We start from the raw sequence: 7207 nt of genomic DNA, 5'->3' as shown, positions 1-7207 counted from the left end.
TAAAGAATTTATCTTACAGAACAGGTGCGAATTAATTTTGGATAGCTTGAATGGTTTTGTCATCGTGATTTTTTGAAATAACAGTAAAAAAGGAACCAGTAAATGTCTTTTATTTTTTTAAGTGCAGCTTCTAAACACTTCAACAAAATGTACACATAGAAGACAAGTCATGCTGAGGAAATATGCATCGTTTGATGACTATACAACACTATATGGATGATAGAAAATTAAAAAACTACCATACATCTGATGTCACTGTCCCTCTGGGTAATGTGTGTGTGTGTGTGTGTATGTTTGTGTGTTAAGTGTGTGTGTGTTAAGTGTGTGTGCTGAGTTTGTGTGAATGTGTGGGAGAGGGGATGGGCTTGGTGTCAGAGAGAGAGAGAGAGAGAGAGAGAGAGAGAGGGAGGGAGACCAGCAGAAAAAAAAGCAATTTGGTGTTGTTGTTGTTTTTTCATCATTACAGCTTAAGAAATATCTTAGGCCTCAACATCAACTGTTGCTAGCCTACTCCCAAAATTAATAGTCATTAGTAAGCATTTTATAAATACAGCTATAATTAAATTGTTCATGGTTTATATGCACATTTATTTTGAGGAGATTAAAGGCTGTAATCTTCCTAAAAAAAAATAAAAATAAAAAAAATAAACAAACACAGAACTCAGAAACATTTATTTCAAGATGCAATAAAAGAAAACTGTACACTATATATATATATATATATATATATATATATATATATATATATATATATATATATATATATACAATTGCATAAGTTAATATTTAATTTTTTTTATCAAGTGTACAGCTAATAATAATAATAATAATAATAATAATAATAATAATAATAATGCATTTTATTTAAGGCGCCTTTCAAACCACTCAAGGTCACCGTACAACAAGTAACAACAGTAACAATATTAAAACAAAAAATAACAGCAAAAAACAATGTCAATAAAAAACCACAATAATATTAGAATAGCACAACATATTGTGGAATACTATATTAAGACTTTATATATAGGCTTTATGAACAGATAGGTTTTGAGAGATTCTTGAAGTACTAGCATCACCTCCTCTTGTACGACGGTTTGAGGAATATATCTTCCAGATAGTACCGCCACTCCCTATATGCAGAATACGCAGTCTTCATAGGGCACCAACTCCCAGAGGGGGCACCATCCCAGTAGCTCAAAAAAAATAAAACATGCGCCATTCTCCCATCCGCGCTCGCGACCGCTCGGACATTTGCGGATGAATGTTCGTAATTGATGGATGGACATCTATGCCCGGGTAAAAGACATCAGCAATCCGGCACAGAGAAAAGAAAAATAAAGTAAAAAACAAAACAAAAACAGGCATAAAGTTGGCTTGACATTGGACATTCGAGAGTCTCAAATTTAGGGAAAAGTCTAGTCTAGACGGGTCGGATTAACCCTTTAACTGCCATATCCCTTAAAATTTGATTGCCAGAGGGTTACTGTAAATGCTTATGCCCGCTGGGCACAGTTTTCCCGATGCCACCGGGGTGGTGTTGCACTGACGGCTTGAGCCCGCCATCGCTGCTTGCAGCTATATTTATTATTATTATTTTTATTTTTTATTAAACCTTCCGGGGTGTTTTGGGGGCCTTAACATGCTCAAAAACTCTTGAAAATTGGCACACACATTGGAATCTGCGGCCATCAGGACGCCGCAGAGGCTGGGACCCGGGCGTGGCACAGGGGCTCTACAGCGCCCCCTGGAAGACAGTCAGAATTCTTGAACCATAGCTCACACACACTTGCATGTATTTATATCAAACTCGGTACACTTATAGATCTCATTGAGCCGAACAACTTTCACACTTTATGTCATAGGCTCCGCCCAACAGGAAGTCAGCTATTCAGGGCTGTTTAAAAAAAGCATGCTCTGGAATTTGAAATACTCCTCTGAGGTTTTCAACCCGTTCGCCACGAAACTCGGTGAACATGATCTCAAGACATTGAGGATGAAAAATTGCGAGGGGATTTTTGATATCTCGAACGGTTTGCCCGTGGCGAGGCATGGAACTTATGGCGAGAAATGAGAAACAGGAAATGTCTAATAACATCCACATACATTTCCTGAATTTGATCAAACTTCATGGGTTTGTTCGTTGTATGATACCGATTGTATATATGTGGCTATTAAGAGTCAACGTTATAGCGCCACCAACTGGCAGCAGGAAGTGTTTCATTTTCCAAATGCTTTGAATTCAGCATCTTATTTTTACTCGATTTACTTAAAACTTCATCAGAATAATGACAAAACACGGCCGATGTAAATCTGTTGTGGGGATATTGATATCTGATATAGTGTTGCCATGGCAACGTGTCAAACTTGAATGTTCTGTTATGGTGAGTTTGAGGCAGACAACAAGCTCAGATTTACATGAAACTCAAAACACATATCAGTATTCTTGATAGCTAGACAATGGCAAAAGCTTTTAAAAGGGCGTGAAGGAGGCACTCTATAGCGCCACCTTTTGTCAAAAGTGGGGGGGTTAGTTTCAGCTACAGACACCAAACTTGGTACATAAATTGTTCTTTTCAAGACGGACAACTTTCTAATTCACAGTCATCAGCTACGATCAACAGGAAGTCGGCTATTTTGATTTGAATGTGTATTTTTGAGATTTTACAGTTGTGAATTAATGAATACTCCTCACAGGGGAAGTACACTATACACACCAAACGTTGTTTACATGAAGAAAAAACATCGAGGAACTTAAATTGCGAACAGATTTTGGTTAGCTTGAACGGTTTTGTCGTGGTGATTTTTTGAAATGACAGTAAAAAGTGAAACATTAATCGTCTTGTATTTTTAAATTGCAGCTTCCAAACCTTTAAAAAACATTTTTAATTTAGAAAACCAGTGATTCTGAGGAAATATGCATAGTTTCATGACTTTACAGCACTGTATGATTAAAAGAAAATTAAAAAACTGTCAGACATCTGATCTCACTCTGTCACTCTGTGTGCTGACTCTGTGTGTGTGTGTGAGTGTGAGTGGGGGAGGGGTGTGAGCTGAGTGGCAGACAGACAGAGAGAGAGAGAGAGAGAGAGAGAGAGACTTAAACATCTCTTTAATCACCAGAAAAAAAACTGTATTTTAAATAGTTATTTTTTTGTTGTTGTTGCTAATTGTGCTGTTATCATTACATCTTAAGAAATATCTTAGGCCTTATCCTTTTCTGACAGTTTCAGGGATTAAAAAAAATCCTAAAAAACCTTATTTGTGCTGCAAATAATAATTTCAAACTCATTTGATACTGACCTCTGTCACCCTGTGACATGACATTTATTTGAATTTACATAATCTCAAGGATGTAACAGTAAAACTGTTCAGCTCACAGATGAAGACTAAGCTTTAATGCAAGCAGAACTATTTCACAAATGCTTATAGGTTAATGAAATCATAACAAAACACTTTTAAATTATTTAAGGATTTGGTAACACTTTAAAATAATGTCTCAATTGTTAACATTAGTAAATGCATTGGTAACACTTCATAATAGCTGCAATTCTTAGCTAAGCATTAGTAAATAGTCAGTTCATGCTTTATATAGCCTTCTCCCAAAATTAATATTTTAGTAAGCATTTTATAAATACAGCTATAATTAAATTGTTCATGGTTTATATGCACATTTATTTTGAGGAGATTAAAGGCTGTAATCTCCCTAAAAAAATGTAAAATAAAAAATAAAATAAATAAAATAAACAAACACAGAACTCATAAATATTTATTTCAAGATGCAATAAAAGAAAACTGTACACTTGAATTTATATATATATATATATATATATATATATATATATATATATATATATATATATATAAATATATATATATATATATATATATATATATATATATATATATATATATATATATATATATATACACACACACAATTGCATAAGTTTATATTTAAAAATGTTTAGCAAGTGTACAGCTAATAATAATAATAATGCATTTTATTTAGTTTTAGCTACAGACACCAAACTCGGTACTTAAATTGTTCTTATCAAGACGGACAACTTTCTAATTCACAGTCATAAGCTACGATCAACAGGAAGTCAGCTATTTTGATTTGAATGTGTATTTTTGAGATTTTACAGTTGTGAATTAATGCATACTCCTCACATGGGAAGTACACTATACACACCAAACTTTGACTACATGAAGAAACAACATCGAGGAACTTAAATTGCGAACGGATTTTGGTTAGCTTGAACGGTTTTGACGTGGTGATTTTTTGAAATGACAGTAAGAAGGGAAACATTAATTGTATTGTATGTCTAAATTGCAGCTTCCAAACACTTCAAGGCATGTTTTCATACAGAGATCAAATCATTATGAGGAAATATGCATAGTTTCATGACTTTACAACACTGTATGGATAAAAGAAAAGAAAAAACTGTCAGACTTCTCAACTGACATGATCTCACTCTGGCCACTCCGTCTGTGTGAGGAAAGGGAGGGGGAGAGGGAGGGGGAGTGTGAGTGTGAGGGGGTTGGTGACTGTGAATCTTTGGTGACTGACAGTGTGTGTGGATTGTAGGGAGGGGCTGTCTGGCAGAGAGAGAGAGAGAGAGAGAGAGAGAGACCTAATCATTCCTTTAATAATCAGGAAAAAAAATCTATATTTTAAATTGTTATTGTTTTTGTTGTTGCTAATGGTGGTGTTTTTTTCCTTTCATTACAGGTTAAGAAATCTCTTAGGCCTTATCCTTTTCTGACAGTTTTTGGGATTTAAAAACATCCTAAGAAGCCTTATTTGTGCTGCAAATTATAATTTCAAACTCATTTGATACTGACCTATGACAACCTGTGACATGACATGACATTTATTAATCTCATGGATGTAACAGTAAAACTCTTCAACTGACAGATTAAGCTGCAATGCAAGCAAAACTATTTCACAAATGCTTATAGGTCATTAAAATCATTACAAAACACTAATAAATTATTAAAGGGTTTGGTAACACTGTATAATAATGTCTAATTTGTTAACATTAGTAAATGCATTGGTAACACTTTATAATAACTGCACTCATTAGCTAAGCATTAGTAAATAGTTCATGATTATAAAGCCTTTTCCCTTAATAATAGTCATTATTAAGCAGGAATACATCTCTAATTACATTGTTCTTGGTTTAAAAGCACATATATTACAAAGGAGATTAAAGTTTCAGTTGTCTTATAAAATAAATCAATAAACACAACCCAGTTTGATTCAGAATTCAGAAATATTTATTTCAAGATGCAATAAAAGGAAACTGTACACTTGAAAAGGTTTTGAGCGATTCTTGAAGGACTAGCATCACCTTCACTTGTACGATGGTTTGAGGAATATATCTTCCAGATAGTACCGCCGCTCCCTATATGCAGAGTATGCAGTCTTCGTAGAGCACCAACTCCCAGAGGGGGCACCAGTTGCTCAAAAAAAACAAAACAAATATGCGCCATTCTCCCATCCGCGTTCGCGACCACTCAATAGCATTTGAGAAGAAAGACTTGTAGTCACAAAACAATTGTAATGTGTTCATATAGGTGTCAGCTACAATGCACACCTTATACATTTTTTATACATTTTAAAATAAAGTGTTACTAAAGTTATATATATTGTTCTGTGTATGTGATTTCAAAGTCTAGATTGGTCGGATTAACCCTTTAACTGCCACATCCCTTAAAACTTGATTGTCAGAGGGTTACTGTAAATGCTTATGCCCGCTGGGCACAGTTTTCCCGATGCCACCAGGGTGGCGTTGCACTGATGGCTTGAGCCCGACATCGCTGCTTGCAGCTATATTTATTATTATTTTTTTTATTTTTTTTTAAACCTTCCGGGCATTTTTGGGGGCCTTAACATGCTCAAAAACTCTTGAAAATTGGCACACTCATTGGAATCTGCGGCCATCAGGACGCCACAGAGACTGGGACCTGGGCGTGGCACAGGGGCTCTACAGCGCCCCCTGGAACACCGTCAGAAATCTTGAACCATAGCTCACACACGCTTGCATGTATTTATATGAAACTCACAACACTTATAGATCTCATTGAGCTGAACAACTTTCACGCTCTATGTCATAGGCTCCGCCCAACAGGAAGTCAGCTATTCAGGGCTGTTTAAAAAAAGCATGCTCTGGAATTTGATATACTTGTCATAGGTTTTTTACTTGATTGCCACGAAACTCGGTCAACATGATCACAAGACATTGGGGATGAAAAATTGCGAGGGGATTTTTGATATCTCGAACGGTTTGCTCGTGGCGAGGCGTTGAAATTATGGCGAGAAATGAGAAACAGGAAATGTCTAATAACATCCACATACATTTCCTGAATTTGATCAAACTTCATTGGTTTGTTCGTTGTATGATACTGATCGTATATATGTGACTACTAAGAGTCAACATTATAGCGCCACCAACTGGCAGCAGGAAGTGTGTCATTTTCCAAATGCTTTGAATTCAGCATCTTATTTTTACTCTATTTACTTAAAACTTCATCAGAATAATGACAAGAATAATGACAAAACACGGCCGATGTAAATCTGTTGTGGGGATATTGATATCTGATATAGTGTTGCCATGGCAACGTGTCAAACTTGAATGTTCTGTTATGGTGAGTTTGAGGCAGACAACAAGCTCAGATTTACATGAAACTCAAAACACATATCAGTATTAGTGATAGCTAGACAATGGCAAAAGCTTTTAAAAGGGCGTGAAGGAGGCACTCTATAGCGCCACCTTTTGTCAAAAGTTGGGGGGTTAGTTTTAGCTACAGACACCAAACTTGGTACATAAATTGTTCTTTTCAAGACGGACAACTTTCTAATTCACAGTCATCAGCTACGACCAGCAGGAAGTCGGCTATTTTGATTTGAATTTTTAATTTGAGCTCTGATTTAATGCATACTCCTCAGAGGAAATGTTCACTATACTCACCAAACTTTGTCTACATGTTTAAAAAACATTGAGGAACTTAAATTGCGAGCGGATTTTGGTTAGCTTGAACGGTTTTGTCGTGGTGATTTTTTGAAATGACAGTAAAAAGGGAATCATTAATTGTCTTGTATTTTTAAATTGCAGCTTCCAAACACTTAAAAAAAAATTTCATACAGAGATCAAATCATTCTGAGGACATATGTATAGTTTCATGACTTTACAACACTGTATGA

This window comes from Carassius gibelio, chromosome B17 (assembly GCF_023724105.1).
Source record: "Carassius gibelio isolate Cgi1373 ecotype wild population from Czech Republic chromosome B17, carGib1.2-hapl.c, whole genome shotgun sequence".
Lineage (NCBI taxonomy): Eukaryota > Metazoa > Chordata > Actinopteri > Cypriniformes > Cyprinidae > Carassius > Carassius gibelio.
This window is presented reverse-complemented; position numbering follows the sequence as displayed.